Source organism: Tenebrio molitor, chromosome 6 (genome assembly GCF_963966145.1).
Source record: "Tenebrio molitor chromosome 6, icTenMoli1.1, whole genome shotgun sequence".
Classification (NCBI taxonomy): domain Eukaryota; kingdom Metazoa; phylum Arthropoda; class Insecta; order Coleoptera; family Tenebrionidae; genus Tenebrio; species Tenebrio molitor.
The window spans coordinates 5030478-5048265 of NC_091051.1; the positions used below are offsets into that span (position 1 = coordinate 5030478).

General features: G+C 41.5%; 1 protein-coding gene and 1 long non-coding RNA gene across 5 annotated transcripts in view; one reads left to right on the plus strand and one right to left on the minus strand.

Moving 5' to 3' along the window:
* Dop2R (dopamine D2-like receptor) overlaps positions 1 to 17788 on the plus strand; it is a 151466-nt gene that overhangs the window by 45073 nt on the left and 88605 nt on the right. The gene's annotated exons all lie outside the window — the stretch shown is intronic.
* Positions 11836 to 12960, minus strand: LOC138133252 (uncharacterized). The gene is made up of 2 exons (XR_011160292.1): positions 12832 to 12960; positions 11836 to 12783 (listed from the first exon to the last, which is right to left on the minus strand). It is a non-coding gene; the product is annotated as an uncharacterized lncRNA (long non-coding RNA).

A 17788-nucleotide genomic window follows, 5' to 3' on the forward strand; every position in this document is an offset into this window, starting at 1 on the left:
ATGTTAGAATGTTGCCTACGCCTACTCTAAATATATATTTATTTGAAGGCCCGATAGTGTTATTCTCTCTCTAAAAATTGGCGTGGAGACCCTGGTGCCCACGTGGCGTGGCGTTAACTAACATCTCTTGAACGCTGACGATGAGGAAATGCTGTCGTTCTCTACACAAGACAATTTTTACCATGTCAAAATTGTCGAGAGACATTGATGAAGTTTTTGGTTTTGAATTTTGAATCCTAAATATCGGTATTCGCTAAATTTATTTTTGCTAACTCAGAGCTTTTATTCCTTTTTGGTAATCTGCCCGTCACGTAAATCTTTAATACTTCTTGAAATCTTATTTTAGCAACGAACAAATCTTGTCGCAGACAAATTTAATAAACTTGTAAATATTGAAAGGTATTGGGAAGTTTCCAGAGTATCATTTTATTATCTAAACACTTAGCAACTTATGAACTTGAAAGCTCTTTAAAAATTACGTTTCTTTACATTTATCCAGTTTAAAATCGTTAAGGTATTTCCAGTTTAGTGAATACTTGCTTTGCCGGCTCAAAGCTCACGCTGAATCAAGCTCGACCAACAAAAAGCTTTTCAACTTTCACCTACTGAAAGAAATTCGTGTGTTCAACTTTCGTATCAAGTGTTTTTGATGAGTGACATTGTCCTGTCCACACTTTTGGGCATAAATTTGAATAAAACTTGTAGATAAATGTAATTTTTTCTTTGAAATAGTCCAGATGGTAGTAGAGTGGTTGACGGTCTAAATTCTGCGACAAAAAGCCTTTCAGCTCACTCCGAGTAATAGAAATTCGTATCTCTTTAAGACCGTTCCAGAGATAGTTAAAACTTTCGCAACAACAGCGTCACAATTTACTCGGAAAGTTCCGGCGTTTCGTTCTTTGTGGGAATAAAAGCCCCGCGATCCTGTTCGACTCCATTTTTCCATATTCTCGTTAATTAGCCGGAGGAAGCGGGTCCCGCAACGTCCGTGCGGATTCAGATGCCGAAATAAAACCCGGAGCTGGCGTTAAATTCGCCACGGGAATCCGGAATAATTTAAATAATAATTAGGGCGAGTCTTCGTTGGTTTGAGTGACGCGATTGTAAATTAGAGGCGACCGCCGAGACCTAAACCGTGACCGTCGCCGCCGTTGTCTCCAGTTCGCTCCGGGAATCCGGGTATCAAATAATCAACGACGACTCCGGCACGACCGCAAAGTTCGGGCGTGTTTATGCGCGTACGACGCCGTCCTAATGGGAAAGTTATACTCCGGAGTTGGCCGATAGCGGCCGAACCGCACGTCATAATCGCGAGTTACGATTTTACATTTGCTGGGTGTTTACTCGCCGTCCAAATTGACAAGTCGCCCTCTGGCGGCTGCGGTTATCAACGCTGACAAGTGGCCCTCGAGATTTATTACGGTCGAAGATGTTGCTGTTTTGGTTCTTGTTTTTCGGTGCGGCGGAAACTTCACCGGCGGCAATTAGAGTTTAAGAGGTGGACGGAAGTTGTCGAGTAATCTTTGCCTCTTTTTAATTCCGAGTGTCTTTGTTCGCTAAACTTGGAGGGAGTTGGAACACGTCGTTCAGGTTTAACGGACGTATTTTGTCTTGAAGTGTTTATTATTGGAAGGGACGGAGCGTGTGGGCGCCGCCTCCGCCGGAATCTTGTTATATCGTAAAAAGTTGAATTTTTAAACAGTTTGTTTGCTGCTTGTCAGAATGTAAATGTTCGAGAATGCTCGAGTTGAGCCGCTTGCAGCAAAACAGGAAGAAGGACAAGTGCTGAGCAAACGTGCAAGGAAAAATTAAAACGAAAATCCCGTTATTGGAGGAAAGTGTTTCCATAAAATAACCCCTCGGTCGGCGGACATCTGGAAGATATTTCAGTGGCATAAACCGCAGTTCGTCTCTGAGCACTCAGCGCCATATACCCCGCACTTTATTCGCCGTTATATTACCCTTTTTTATGCCTGAATATGCCATAAAATAGCGCGATGGCTGGTAATACGTTCCCTTCCAATCCCTCATTTGTCCGAGATCCCCACGATCGTCGTATTAATTCGGCTTCGCGCAGAACTCTTGTTTAGAAACCGTTCCATCACTATCGATCCAAATCTGTGTCCATTATCCGAATAAATGAAGTCGACGACAGATATTTGATCGAACCGGCTCCGCATCCACATGTCGATTTGTTGCCAACTTTCGACGACACAATCGATCGCTTCAAAAAACGACGGGCACTCGACGAGACATTGCTTTATTAGATTAAGCGACTCATTAGCGTAATATAAGGCACGTGATAATTACTTGACAGCTAATTGGACGCCTCCTTTAAATGGCGCGACTAGGGCTGAAACGGCGTGGGAGAGATAACCGAACTACTATTATCGTTACAGTTTGCCAGATTTGTTGGCAGAAATTTGAGCACGATTCGAGGACGTGTGGCCAGATGTTGGCACCGGTTCACTTAATGGCCCATTACAACATTATTTTAGACAACCGAACCCACGCATAATTAATATTACACTAAAAACACACAAAACTACAATCCCGGTGCTATTTTGGGTTGCATAACCACCAGGAGCTGAACCCAACACGCCCAAAACTATTCTCCGGATTGGTTAGTGTGTTGCATAACCACCAGGAGCCAAAACCTACGCGCTCAAAACTGTCCCTCGATTGGTTAATGTGTTGCATAACCACCAGGTGCAAAACTCGATACTGTTTGTTCACAAAGCTCACTGTTTCCCCGTCGAATTTTTATCTGTATTGTTATTTTTACCAGTGTGGAAATATGAGTATCCAACGGTATTAAATTCAATGTAATACAATATTCAGTAAGGAAGCAATGGTCAATTGAGTCTTCAAATTTAAACGGATGGAAAAATAATTTTCTATAAGTCTTCTTCATTTTACTCAAAAACTAAGAGGGCTACGACTTAGACTGTTATAGATGAAAAGAAGCATCGTGAAGAGAGGATTCCAACACTGTAATGCTTAATGGACTCCGATATTTAAAAAGGGAGGCATGGCCAATTAAACCCCAATTTTTAATACAAAATATATTTTTTTTAATTTCTTCATTTTTCACCCAAACCAAGAGGACTACGGGTTCGACTGCTATAAGCCAAAAGAAGCAGCTTGAAAAGAGGAATCCAACGGTGTGAAGCTCAATGGAATACGATATTTAGTAAGGGGTCAGGTCAATTTGAGCACGACTCGAGGACGTATAGTCAGATGTTGGCACCGGTTCACTTAATGGCCTATTACAACATTGTTTTAGACAACCGAACCCACGCACAATTAATATTACACTAAAAACCCACAAAACTACAGTCCTGGCGGTATTTTGGGTTGCATAACCACCAGGAGCTGAACCCTACGCGCTCAAAACTATCGTCCGGATTGGTTAGTGTGTTGCATAACTACCAGGAGCTGAACCCTACGGGCTCAAAACTGTCCTCCCGATTGGTTAATGTGTTGCATAACCACCAGGTGCAAAACTCGATCCTGTTTGTGCACAAAGCTCACTGTTTCGTGCCATTAGATCCGCTCCCGCTGACCCCGTCCCCGTCGAATTTTTATCTGTATTGTTATTTTTACGAGTGTGGAAATATGAGTATCAGATTTCATAAAAACGTACGTTTATTACGTCCAACTAACGATTTTTCTGCGTATCTTCAAAAGGCCGCCGCTGATATTTCAGCAGTCAGAGGCCGATAAAAAGTTTATTACGTGCGCGATGGAAATCAGGCGCGTTTCGGGGCTAATTACGGCTCACAATAAATAACGGCGACTGGAAATTATTAATAAAGGTCGAGGGCTGTGCCACTCGAGGAAGAACTAGCTGCACAAAGGGGTACTCGAAGCGTTCACGCGCAACTGCATCCGGTGCTTTAATTGGGAATATTGGTGTACAGGGTGAGACAAAAGCGATTGGGGATGCACCAAACAGGAAAAATCCTTGGGGATCTTCCGAGGGCTTCATTATTCTAATTGAATGTCTCATGTTTACAAGAAAAAAACGTCTTTGATGCTCGATTTTTTCCACTAACAAGCATCCGGACTATTCGAGGTATTCGTGCAATATTCCTCGTCGGAATTTTTAGTTTATTGTCACATATTAACCACGCAGGGGCGGCGTAGGTATCGAATTTTGCGAATGAGATTCCTCGGATGCGTCCGCGTTTCCCACGCAAACAAAACTAGCCCACTCAAAATTTAATTTCCAGTGCTAAACCTAAGATATAATTTCCATATTTATCGCATGATCATTGTTTTGTGTATTTTGTGTTGCATAACTCAAAGGAGTCGTCCCCGACACGCTCAAATTTATCTTCCCGCTTGTTTAATGTGTTACATAATCACCAGGAGCTGACCTCGAAATTACTTTCGTGGTTGTTTAATGTGTTGCATAACAAAAACAAATGAGAAACCTAATTTGCGGGGCGAGAAAAAATTAATTATGAATTGTTACCAAAGAAGAAGAAAAAAATTTGTTTTTGGGATTAATGCGAGTGATTACATGAATAGCGTAGCTGGACTAGAAGACTCTTTGAAAAATCAATTACAGCTCTCCACTCATTTGTTTTCCGGCTTAAATAATAGTTTTATTTGAGGTCCGGAATTCGTCTCGTTCCGTTTCTGTCCGAGACGAAATTATTTCATTCCTTTTGTTTTATTTCAAATTAGATTTTTTCCCAAAGCAATCAAATAATTTAATTACCGTAAAAATGTGCCCGGATTCTCTTCCCCTGTCGAAACTTTTTCCAGAGGTCCGTTATTGGGTTAATATTTACCTTGCGCTCGTTTGTGCCGCTTTTCACAATTAGGAGACAGATGGACGTTCAAAATTCGGCATTTGCAGTGGACAGAGTCAGTTCGAATGAAAATATTGGATGTCCTTTGTTGAGGATGTTGAGATGGTGCATCTCAAAAAATGAAATCCTCTTGTTACGTTACAGACCTTATTAAAAATGGTCGCGTTTGAGGGTTCGGCTGTCTAATGAAGGATTACGTTGCGCAGAGAACAAAGATAAAAGCGCGAGCAGATGATACGGAAAAAATTATCCCTGGAAAAACATCATACGCTCGGAGAAGGATTAAACAAAGTCGGAAAATGTTCCGTGTTCTCGTCCTGAAAGCCCCGGATCACATAATGAATTTCGTGCGAGTGAAAAAAGCGAAATTATCATCATTAATTCCTCAAGTTGCGTTAATTACGACTTTCCCGGTGGTGCTAATTACGAGATTGTTTACTTTGGGGCCGCGTGTGTGGCCCAATCATAAATCGCGAGCGTCTCCTGTTGGATTTAATTATCATTAAGATGATTGATGGTGGGGCTGTCGCAAAAATGTATAAAGGTGCGAGGTAAATAATGGATCCGGAACGGGTCTAGAATCGCGTCCCGATAGAAATAATTTAACGCGGGTCGCATTTTGAGGCTGGTTTACTTTAAGGATGTTTATGATCCTGCAGGCACTCCGTTCGGCAGATGTGCAGCATCAATGTTTCATTTTCAGCGGCGATAAATATGCAATAAAGGGAAAAAACACACGATTGAAACGCGGGATACGATCAGATTCGGCGGTTTTGTTGGCAAAACTGCCATAATTTACGCTTAATGTCAGTCCGGAATGAAACCGCCAAAGCAATAAACTGTTTAATAAATGCTGATGATGTATCTGGTGGGGAAATCGATTCCCCCGGATTTCGGCGGGACCCACTCCGGGTCGCGCGTCTCGCAGGTACCACAATGGAGATTTCGGTTTACTCAATCGCGACTTAATTGAATCGTACGTTGCGAAAACATTTTTCCCTTGAGAAGCGCCCTCCGAACGTTGCGTTCTGGTAATTGGATTTTTTTTTGTCTTGAAAGTGATATTTCGCGGAATGGTCCGGACTCTATTTACAAAATTAATAATAGAAGCACGGAGTTGGGCCGGAAACATTAAAATTGAAACGAAACAATCCATCTGCACAGAACAAGAAACTCGCTCCGCCATCACCAACAGGGCCAGCAATAAATAGACGGATAATGAATTTTTAATATTCGGTTCGGAGGAGTTGGCAGCGCCGTGATTAATCGCAAATAAATGAAACCTCCAGGGTCGACAGGCAACGGAATTTCTAATGTGCGTTTATGAATTAGCCACCGATCACCGAAGGGTCTTATCGATCGACCCTCAAAAATTATAATATTTTATTTCTCGAAAAGAAAATTACAGAGGAAAAAAGAGAACTAAATGTAGACGAGCTCTTCTATACTCCAAAAACATTTGCAATTAACGTTTTAATGTAATTTAATAAGTGAAAATGAAAGTCGAAATTCTCAGAAATTTTATTAAATAAATCACACTGACCGAAACCAGGGATTTACCTAGAAAGCGGTCTGCAGGAGTGTGGATAAAATGTTGTCAGAAGACGACAAGAAAGGCGAGAAATTACGAAACTGTCAAATATTCACAAGCTGTCAACCATTGAGGCAACACCACGGCCTCCTAGATATAACGATAGACTTTTAGTCTATCCGGCCATGCGCATTCGTAGTTCAAGGCATTGTTTTTGTTTTCGAGGGTGCGCTGCGGTAAAAAATAGTTTTGCCATCTGTGCAATTACAAAACAAGAACAACGGAAACTACAAAATGTAAAATTTAACAACAATTAACAAGGGTTTAATTGCTTGATTTGAGTATAAATAAGTATGCAACCAATATTACAGATTGATGTGCTTTTAACTTCGTTTCAAAAGAGGAAGCTCAGGTGCTCCCGTTAAATGTCATTTTGAAATCACAAAGATTTTGCTGACTTGTCTCTTGTCATATCTAGGAGGCCGTGGCCAACACAAAGTCAACTTAACCTCATTTCTGTTTTCAAAGTCCTGCTTTGTTGTTTCTTGCGTTCTGTCTCTTCAAACCGGTGTATCTCGCAATACATCTCATAAAATTGTTAAAAACACAAGTCCTGGATGTTTTCAGTAATGTTTTATTAGATTACAAATTATTTGAAAGAAGTAGATCAACGTTATGAAATATTTACAGTCGCGACTAGTAGTTTAAGTCTTAATTGACTCCTGGTTGATCCGGATCAGATGTCCGATGAAATATAAGACTGACGAAGCGTTTGTACAATTCCGTTCAAGTTTTATTTGTATGGAAAAAGTCGAAGCTTTTAGGTTGGTATTTGGTGAAGGCGCGGATGCATCAAAAGAGTGATTTGGTAAGTGCATCTTTGACGTTGTTTCGCGACCGCGTTCTTACAATAACTCATAATTTTCCTTTCTTGTTGGACTTGTCAAAGCCTCAAAGAATCGTTGTCGAGATCAAAGTGTTGGAATTAATCGCGCCATGGCCGCCCCTTCGCCCGGTGACATTTTTCCGCAACTATCGTTAACAGCAATAATTACCGGAGATTAGTTTACTTTGGAGATAATTTAGGTGGCCCATAACAATGTAGTGTCTCGTAACTAAAGCGGTAAAGTTGGTGCGGCGGAATTCATTGTGCCGGTATTTTATGGTCGTTAGTGTAATAACATGGCTGAATAAAATCATAGGCAACCAGTAATACGCGCACGTGTGTGGGGGCGCCCCGCCGTAATTTATAACGCGGCTGAAATCCGACGATTTATGACCTTGCACACCGAAAGATTCCCTTTATTATCAATAAAATCTTTCAGTTTTAGTCAAGGACTCCGTCTTTATCGACTAAACCGCAATTTCCAGCCAACGGGAACTGTTAGGATTGGTGTTTTACGACGGCTTCGCAGTCACGCACGACACACGAACACACAATAGTTTTATGCATCGCAAACATTCCATCAATCGGCCGTAACCCGGCCAAATCTGCGGCGGGGGTAATTTTTACTGCCGCCTCCCGAGGGATCGATCGGCGGCTGGGGCAGTTACGGCAAAGGGCTCCCATTTTCGACACTTAAGGCCACTGCTCGCCCAGAGATAATTTCTCCAACGTCTACTTGGGGTCTATTTGCGACTTTAACAATTCACACTACACGGAGCGTGCTCCGCAAGCTTTTTTCAAGTGTTCGCCAATTCATTAGGGTTGTTCGACGCAGCCACTCATCCAAACTGAAATTCTACCGTTCCATACAAACAAAATTACACTTCTAATGAGTGGAAACTCCACAAGGGGACTCTCAACGTCTTGTCTTTTAACGCGACGAACAAAAAGAAATCGCAATGTGGCAAATCACGACTAGAAAGTTTCTCTTCGATAATTTGTTACCCTTCTGGGGGGTGTGAATTAAAGCATCCACCGTACTGTCCTGATTTGGTACATTCTAAATTCTACCACTTGAGAGATGACCCTTTGAGAAAGCAATTAAAATAGATCAGGAGGAAAAATGTCATTCGGAAAGGATGAATAAGGAAAATAAAAATGTTTTGAAAGGAAACGAGAATTGGCTTTTAAAGTTTGATGCTTTGGAAAACATAGAGATTGGAAAAGAGAATCTATAACCTCTGGTTATAGCCGAGTAATAACAATAAATCACAAAGTGTCAAATCAGGACTACAACATTCCTTGTCTGTTGTCCTTATCAAGAACGACTTAAAATGCTTGTAACAAGATTTGGAACGTTTAAATAATTTATTCTTTGTGCACCAGTACGCGAAATGAGCACTTCGCGTACCTAAAACAGGCCGCGAATCCAGTTTCGGTTGCACTAAAAATGTGGTGTACACCTTGGTAATCCTTTGACATCCTCGAGATTCGGCCGCAACTAACAATTTTTCTCTCGGTACGTTAAAGAATGATTTCGCGGCCTTGATATACAAATAGAAATAATTATTAAAGCATCCGTACTACAGTTGGTTGCAAAAAAAACGGGAAAAGGAAATGTTCCTTATATAAATTTGTTTGTGTCCATTTGTCAGTTTGACAATACCTATCTAATAATTTTTAAAAATGTCCCTGAATTTTGAAAAAAATTCTAACTTGTATCTCGTAAGAAGGTTTCACACCATGAAAAAAGTTTAAAAATGTGTCAATTTTATTCTGACAGGTCCCGTTTTTTTTGCAACCAACTGTACTCTCCTGAATCGAAATTAGATTTTAAAGAGTAGAAATATGGTCTGGAGGACGTATTTTATCCAAAATTGATGGATAATTAAAATAATGATATGAATAATGAAATTTTGGAAGGAAAAAGAAAAAGATAAAACATTTATTATTTTCTGTTAAAATTTGAATCTCTGGGAAGCACATAAATTGGGAAATAAAATATGTATATCACTTCTAGCAATTTATTTTATTACCAAGTTGTTGAACTACCAAACTGGAATAAAACGTCTTTTGATTTATATTTTTCAAATGTGAACAACATAAAAAGGAAGGTTTGGAATTATTTTCCAAACTGTGTTCTGCGTAGATAAACCCTTAACTGAGTGGAAAAAATAAGAGGGCGATTGAAGCATTTTCATATTTTTTATTTGATGACAAACATATTGCAAGAGGAGAAAAACGGTATAAAGTGTTTTGCCGCTTTGTTATTTCTTTGACAAGCAACGATACTGCTCGTTGAGGAAAGTCTATTTCTGAGTAAAGAGAACAAGACTAGTCAGGACCAGTGTTCAAAAAATGTCGTTTTGGGAGTCAAGGCCCAATTAAAATTTTTGCGCTGGCGGCAAAATGACGACTTGACGATCCTCTCTAATCCAATAATCCGGGTCGAAAGGGCAACTTAATTTGGCTAAAATGAAATCGTTCAAACACGGATTGGAGAAATTTAAATAGCGAGCGGGCCCCCAGCGATAGCGATAATGAAGTGCGACGATACTACAAATTAAGAATGTATCGATTGGTCAAGGGGGCGGCGCCATCGACTTTTGTTCCTGCGGAAACTTTTTGAATAAGCGTCCGGAATTTAAAGTAGTAAATCCAGAAGAGTCATTAAAAACTTCTGATGCAAGATGATAAACGACCTTTGAGGGAAGTGAATCCGGACAGAATACCAAAAGACAAACACGGCCAACAAGTGAGACAAGGAGCGGCGCACGTTATTCTATAACGCGGATCCGGGGGTGAGTTGTGTGCACGTTTTACATCTTTCATTAATCTTTCACGGCACCGGTCCGTTTCGAATCCTACCTGAAATTTTTGCGCTTGTTTTATGGGCCACGCCGGCCAAATGATTTGATTGCGGCTTCCGAGAGTCGCCCCAAACCGATACTGCTTAGATACTTTCGATAATTGGAAATTTAATTTACGTTTTAAATCAAGTTTCATTTGCGAGACGCGAGCTCGCCGCTTTTATCTCGAATTCGGTCGCTGATTGAAAATTGGTCAATCCCCAATACCTATTCGACTTTTAATTTACATTTTCATTATCGTCTTTTCACTAACGGACACAATTACACGGGCGACCCCGTCGCCGCCACCACCTCGCCGCTCCACCATACAAAAGATAAACACGAAATTGGACACATCTCTTTGACGTCTAATACACGGTAACCGCTCGAGCAAGAACTTCCAAGTAGAGAAAAACCAAAGCAAATAGTTGGAGGAGAGGCGTAAGAATAAAATAAACAGCGACGAGCTCCAGGAGACGACTGCGAATTTTATTTACTTATTTAATGGAAGTGACAAGAGCGCCGTATATCATACGACAATTTCTACGTGTGATATATTACGGAGGGGTGGAGGGCGCCATCGACAGATTCCCATCTCATCCTTCACATCAAGATGCAATTACTAGACGACACTCGAAAACTTCATTTGTAGCGTCTTCAGAAGAAATGCTTCCGGTGTGTTGATTCACCCGAATGGCATCTTTCTTGCAATGCTAATAACACAGCGCTCAAAGGAGAGACAGTATTGACACTGAGTAAAGAAATACGGGAGTATAACCGATGCATCAACAAATGGCTTCCAAATGAACAGTAATAATTTGTTCAATAATTAATTAACGCAATTTGCATATTAACACAGAATTGGAGCAAACAAGAATTAATTCAGCTGGGCTTGCAATCAATACGTTGGTTTAGCAAAACACTTAAATAAATGAGTTTTGGAAGCAGTACCGAATTGTTCAAAATCTGGATCTAGAATTTTTTTGGAAAAAAAATCGAGATAATTGACACGATACAAAAACCTAAAAAGTTCTAAAAACTGCTCCGGATGTTACTGATATATTTTCACTGATGCCTTTGCAATTGAAAACAAGTTAACATTATTTGTTGACAAATTGGACAGTCAAAATTTTCAAAAAATGTTTTTACGAAAATGGAAGTCAGTGTTTGTGGCAAGTACAAAAATAATAATCCACTTCTAAGAAACTAATCTAGAAAGCGAGAACTTTAGAATTTTCACGTTAGCAAAGTTTTGGCAACTGGAGTACACTCTTCAGGTATCTTTAAAACCGGATGACTCTAGAGACACCAAAATAGAGTAAATTTAGATAATTTTGAAATGTCTGAAGAGATCTCATTATCGTATATTAACTGACAAAGAACAAACTGTTGTAAAAGAATGGATTAGAGCTTTATTGGAAAGCAAAGGACCTAAGGTGCAACCGTGGGGTACACCCAAAAAAGAATATACGCAATAAGAAAGCATAAGATAGTAGATGAGCTTCTTGTGGGTTAGTTTTTCCACTGTTTTATTTTGTTTGTCATAATTTCCGTTAATGCCGTGTGACCAAAAGTTGGCCAGTGACAGCTCCGGGCTCCCAGGGGGTTTTTCGGGGCAGAGGGCGTGGGTTCGGATTTTTAAAAAATGGGCGCCAGGCAGCTATTGTCTTGAGCTGGTTGTTGCTTGTCCAGCTGCCGGGACAAGTGCTCAGATCTTACTCGTCGAAGGTAAGTAAAAGCAAACGCTTTCTGATCGTTAAACAAATTTTGGTTTATTCGGTTACTGCAAAATTATCCACAGAACAGTATTTGGTGGTTCGGTACTGGTTCACACGAATGCGATAATGGTTCGCTTGTAACTACTAGATGAAAATTGAAAGATGCGGAACCAGTACTTTTTGGTGGCCTTAATATCTACTTTGGTCGTAACCAGAAAAGCTTTTCTTTCACATGTGACCGAATCTTAAACTAAACATGATATTCTTCGACGAAATAAAAGATGTTTTGATTCCTGATGAGGAACCTCCCGAACTTATACTTCCTTCTGATCGAGCTAATTATTAAATGTAAACTTAATGAAACCCAAGGTCAAGATTGGGGTGTCACCTTGACAAAAAATTAAAATTGATCCTGATAGGAAAGTTTAAATCGGTGAAGTTCCGAGACGTTAAATTTGACTGAAATTTCTTTAAGTTGACACTGGAGATTGAATGAAAAGGTTCTTACAAAAAAATTCTAAACATTTGCAAAGTTTCAAAAAAATTTAGTGAACATACAAAAATTATGAAAGCGAGAAGCGAGAAATTCGAGGCGTTCCTAAATTTTGCAATGCCGCGGTAAAAAAATATGGCGACTTAGCTTTATGACGGGTCTGTTGTCTCCTCGAATAGCGTCCTTTTGACTTGCGGTGTGACCTTGGCGATACGGTGCTCAAAATAAACGATCGCCTCTGCGAACGATGTTCTCCAAAATGGTCGCCTCTGCGAACGATCTGGCTACGAATCGCCCTGCGAACGATCTGGCTACGAATCGCCCTGCGAACGATCCCTTTCAGCGAAAAAGGGGGTTCTTGGCGCTAAATCGAAGTCCTTCCGGCACTCCTTTACTCAAAAATTTTCGGTACTCTAAAGTTGCGATACGGTACTGGATCAATTCATCCAAACGGGATTGACTCTAAACTGGATCGAACCACCCCTAATACATGGTCTTAGTGAAATGAATTCAAAATTGAACGATAATTACCTCTATAGTGCGAGGGGTCACTCGACCACGAACTCTAAAAGGCGCTTCGCTGGCGTCGCTTCGACGGCTCTCGACGAAGTGTCCGACTTCCGCATTTTTAATCTCGGTACCGCAGTCCCATAAATCGCGAAAATCGTCACGCGCGCGATTCTCGACCTTATTCAGTTGTGCTATAAGGCGGGCTGCGCTTGCGTGGTACTGCGCAATTAAAAATGTGCATTTCCGGTGGTACTACACGTGCGCGTGTCATGACAGGTGGACCGTCATGGCGTCGGTTTGTTTACCTCGAAATTATACCGAGCGGGAGAATTCAGATTTTGGACGGTATTGTGTCGGTAAGTCGTGCACGTCTATCCTGATGTTAATTGCCGTAACTCGCAGGTCAAAAAAAGGACAGGAAGAAAGATGGGGTTGAAAAGAAGGAGATGACTTTCCGGCAAGTTACTAAAGAGGAAAAGGGACCCAACATTGCCGTACGGTCACCTATCGCTGAGAAGAGAAGAAGAGAAAGTGAAGAGAAAGAGAAAGTGAAAGTGGGGTTCTGAAAGATAGGTTGCAGCTCGCCAACCTAGAGGCGTGAGGCCACCTCAGCCTGACATTTGCGGGGGTAACATGTGTTCTTCCAGCCCCCCCGTGGTGGCTGGCACAAATGACTCTAAATTGAAACTTTCCGCTTCCGGAATGAGCGACGTAAAAAACTTGAAGGCAGGGTGGGCGCGTCGCGTTGCCAAATGCCGTGCGTTAACTGCTAGTTCCGGGTCTTCGAACTGCGATCTATTAGCCCCGCGAGCATAAGTAGGACCTCGTGGCCTCCTACTCCGGCCAATCGCCATTGTGGCGTTTCGTAACGCTACACTCGTGCTCATAGGAGTAGTTTCTAACATCGTTGGTGCAGTAGAGAGGTTATTTATGAGGGCTTTTAAAACGCGTTGTTTGCTAACTCAACACATTATATGAAGGATCATAAAACATAGAGCACACATCCATAACACTGTTGATATCATCAGAAAATGAGCTGCCAGAGGATGGAAATATCGCAAATAAGAAAGATAAAATAGTCAGTGTGAGCTTTTGGTTGTAAATCAACTCCGGTTTCATCGATAGAAGAAAGTGTGACGTTTGTAGTTTTATTGAAATGAGTTTGTTGAAATGTGGAGGTGAAGAAATTTATATCGGTGGATTAATAGACATTTCAAGGGAAAGAACCTCATTTGGAGGCTCGGCGGCTATTTCCGCTGGGTTCGGTCATGGACAACGAGATCAAAGCCTCTGCGTAAAAATAGTCTTAGCCGCTATTATTTCAAGTAAAATCCAAACAAACGTGGCCGTCGCATTATTCACTCTTTGTTGATTTTCATTCGTAATCCTGAGCAACAGCAGGCGCCGTGTCAAAACGGAATTTTACGAGTGAAAGTATTCAACTGGTAGCAGTAAAAGCCTCTTAGAATAGTGCAGATGCAAATTGTACTCAAACAGGAAATAAAACGTTCCACTCGGGATCGTGTGAACTGGAAATAATGAACAAGCTGGGAGAGCCTTCTGTTGCTCCTCCGCTGGGGCCTCTGCATTTTTCGCCATTGTTTCGTCGAAAAAACACACGCGAATTATAAAGGCGCGAATGGCAGATTTACAACGGCAGATTACCGCTCCAACTGTTCCAACTTTAAATTCTACAGATAAATTTAAATTTCAGTCGGTACACAGAGCGATACAATTTATGGAGCGGCGAAATTCGTTTCCTAATTTGGTGCGGGTCGGCCCGCTCGAGCCGAAGAAATTTGGAGAAACGCGAGGCGAGTAGGGAGAGCGGCAGTCCCTCCTGTGCGCCTCGAGGCTCCGCCTTCTTGAATCTCGGTCCCGCCTCTTCGGTTCCCGCCAAAACCTCGCGTGCATTGTACGCGTACAAAGGTTCGAAGTTTCCTTGGGGCGCCGCCAACTCCTAATGAGTCCTCAAATAACGTCAATTATAATAGTTAAAAATAATTCTAGCGGAAAATCCCGGACACATGAAAGGTTCCCCGGAAACGGCGACCATACACACAATGCCCCCGTGTTTCACTCCGGGGCGTTCTGGAAATAAAAGCTGACTTGTGGAAAATTTCCATTTCCAATAGTTGTCGCCAGAGTCATCGGTCGATCGCCGCGTATGCAAATTATTCATTGTTGTTATCTCGTCGCTGTGTGTATCAAAACAAGTCGCCCGACAGCCTGTGTCAATATCCGATTTTTCGCACGCACAAAAGCCAATATTTCCAGTTTAGTACGGACGGTTCATTACGTATTCCGCACGGCATTCGCCAACATCCAGCCAAGTCGTACAAAGTTCAAATTAGATTTATTCAGTATCATTTCCATGTGTCATTCTGTAAATAATCATCGAAAACAAGTTCGAGACTTGCCAACTCGATTATCGCGATTTACATAACTTCCGGGTTGAGGTCTTTTTGGGTCGAAGAAACTCGAGCATCTACGACCCGCCCAGTAAAACATACAAAAGTTATTCGCACCGAAAACTGAAGAAACTAGACGACACAAGCAGAATTGCTGGTAAGTGCCATTTAGATAAGGATCAGTGCCGATGATGGAGGAAAATTAGAGCTCTTAACTGCTAGAGAGTAAAAAAGAGCGTAAACATAAACAAAAGTAGTGCTTTAGTTGCGCACAGGTCTGTAATCATAAAAAAAACTTCAAGAATTGCTACAGTTTCGGTTTCCCTACCCACGGTCCTACCCACTCCAAATTTCAAATAGTAATATCTCTCTTATTAAACGAGCTAGCGCGATAAATTTGGTATCATTGGATTGCTCTTTTAATTCCCATATTCCAGTTGCAAGAACTTCACACTTGTCTACATAGTTTTTGAGAAAAATATAAAAAACTGGAATTTTGCATTTTCAATTTTTTTTTGATTTTGGGCTCCCTCTAAACTGAGTTGAAACACTGTGATTTGTAAATAGGTTGCAGCCTCAGGGCAACATACAGTTTTGGATTGGTTCAATTGGTTTAACATCGTGTGCCTGAAGCTGGCGCTAATTAAAAGATTTAAACTCTGTAGGTGGTTGCGTTACAGTTGTTTGACTTAACACATAGTTTCGGAGAGAATGCTGCATCATATTGCTACGTAGCGCGAGTCAAAGCGGAGTTTACCATGTATTAGACAGCAAATAATATTCCAACTATGCTATAATGTAAGATAAAGCGTCTCCCGGAGCACAAAAAGCTCTTTAGTCGTCGTCAGGTGCGGAGCTTGACGACGAGAATTGATCAGCTGTCCGGACCGGTCGTCTTCGCCTCCCCTGTTAATTTGCCCGATATTTAGAAAGTTTCCGCCGAGTTTTCCACATCACAGTAATTAGTGGAGGCTGGAATATTCGCCTTGTCGAAATTCGACCCCGGATTCCACAACATCCACCGGTTCCGGTTAGTAATTATTAATCGAATTAATTAAACCGTTTAGTCGTCAAGATTAAACTCCTCAAGTCGGAATTGATCACGCAACTTCGGTCAACTTTTAATCCGACAGATAATCGATGCTGAAAGCTCTGGAGTCACTTTTCGCACGCCAAAAAGACACTCAACTTTTCTCTAGAGCCTTCCCCCCACTCAGATGCAGCTTCCGGGGTAATAAAAGCACCAATAAGCAGATGATCGAAAAACTAAGCACCCCCCAAGCGCGGTCAATATTTGGACGGGTGGCCGCCGGGAAGTCAGAATTTAAATTAAAAATTAAATTTGACCTTTTCATGTGAAACCAAACGAGGACAATATGATGAGTGATGACAATATCCGCATTGATGTTGTGACCAAAAGTTGGCCAGTGACAGCTCCGGGCTCCCAGGGGGTTTTTCGGGGCAGAGGGCGTGGGTTCGGATTTTTAAAAAATGGGCGCCAGGCAGCTATTGTCTTGAGCTGGTTGTTGCTTGTCCAGCTGCCGGGACAAGTGCTCAGATCTTACTCGTCGAAGGTAAGTAAAAGCAAACGCTTTCTGATCGTTAAACAAATTTTGGTTTATTCGGTTACTGCAAAATTATCCACAGAACAGTATTTGGTGGTTCGGTACTGGTTCACACGAATGCGATAATGGTTCGCTTGTAACTACTAGATGAAAATTGAAAGATGCGGAACCAGTACTTTTTGGTGGCCTTAATATCTACTTTGGTCGTAACCAGAAAAGCTTTTCTTTCACATGTGACCGAATCTTAAACTCAACATGATATTCTTCGACGAAATAAAAGATGTTTTGATTCCTGATGAGGAACCTCCCGAACTTAGACTTCCTTCTGATCGAGCTAATTATTAAATGTAAACTTAATGAAACCCAAGGTCAAGATTGGGGTGTCACCTTGACAAAAAATTAAAATTGATCCTGATAGGAAAGTTTAAATCGGTGAAGTTCCGAAACGTTAAATTTGACTGAAATTTCTTTAAGTTGACACTGGAGATTGAATGAAAAGGTTCTTACAAAAAAATTCTAAACATTTGCAAAGTTTCAAAAAAATTTAGTGAACATACAAAAATTATGAAAGCGAGAAGCGAGAAATTCGAGGCGTTCCTAAATTTTGCAATGCCGCGGTAAAAAAATATGGCGACTTAGCTTTATGACGGGTCTGTTGTCTCCTCGAATAGCGTCCTTTTGACTTGCGGTGTGACCTTGGCGATACGGTGCTCAAAATAAACGATCGCCTCTGCGAACGATGTTCTCCAAAATGGTCGCCTCTGCGAACGATCTGGCTACGAATCGCCCTGCGAACGATCTGGCTACGAATCGCCCTGCGAACGATCTGGCTACGAATCGCCCTGCGAACGATCTGGCTACGAATCGCCCTGCGAACGATCTGGCTACGAATCGCCCTGCGAACGATCCCTTTCAGCGAAAAAGGGGGTTCTTGGCGCTAAATCGAAGTCCTTCCGGCACTCCTTTACTCAAAAATTTTCGGTACTCTAAAGTTGCGATACG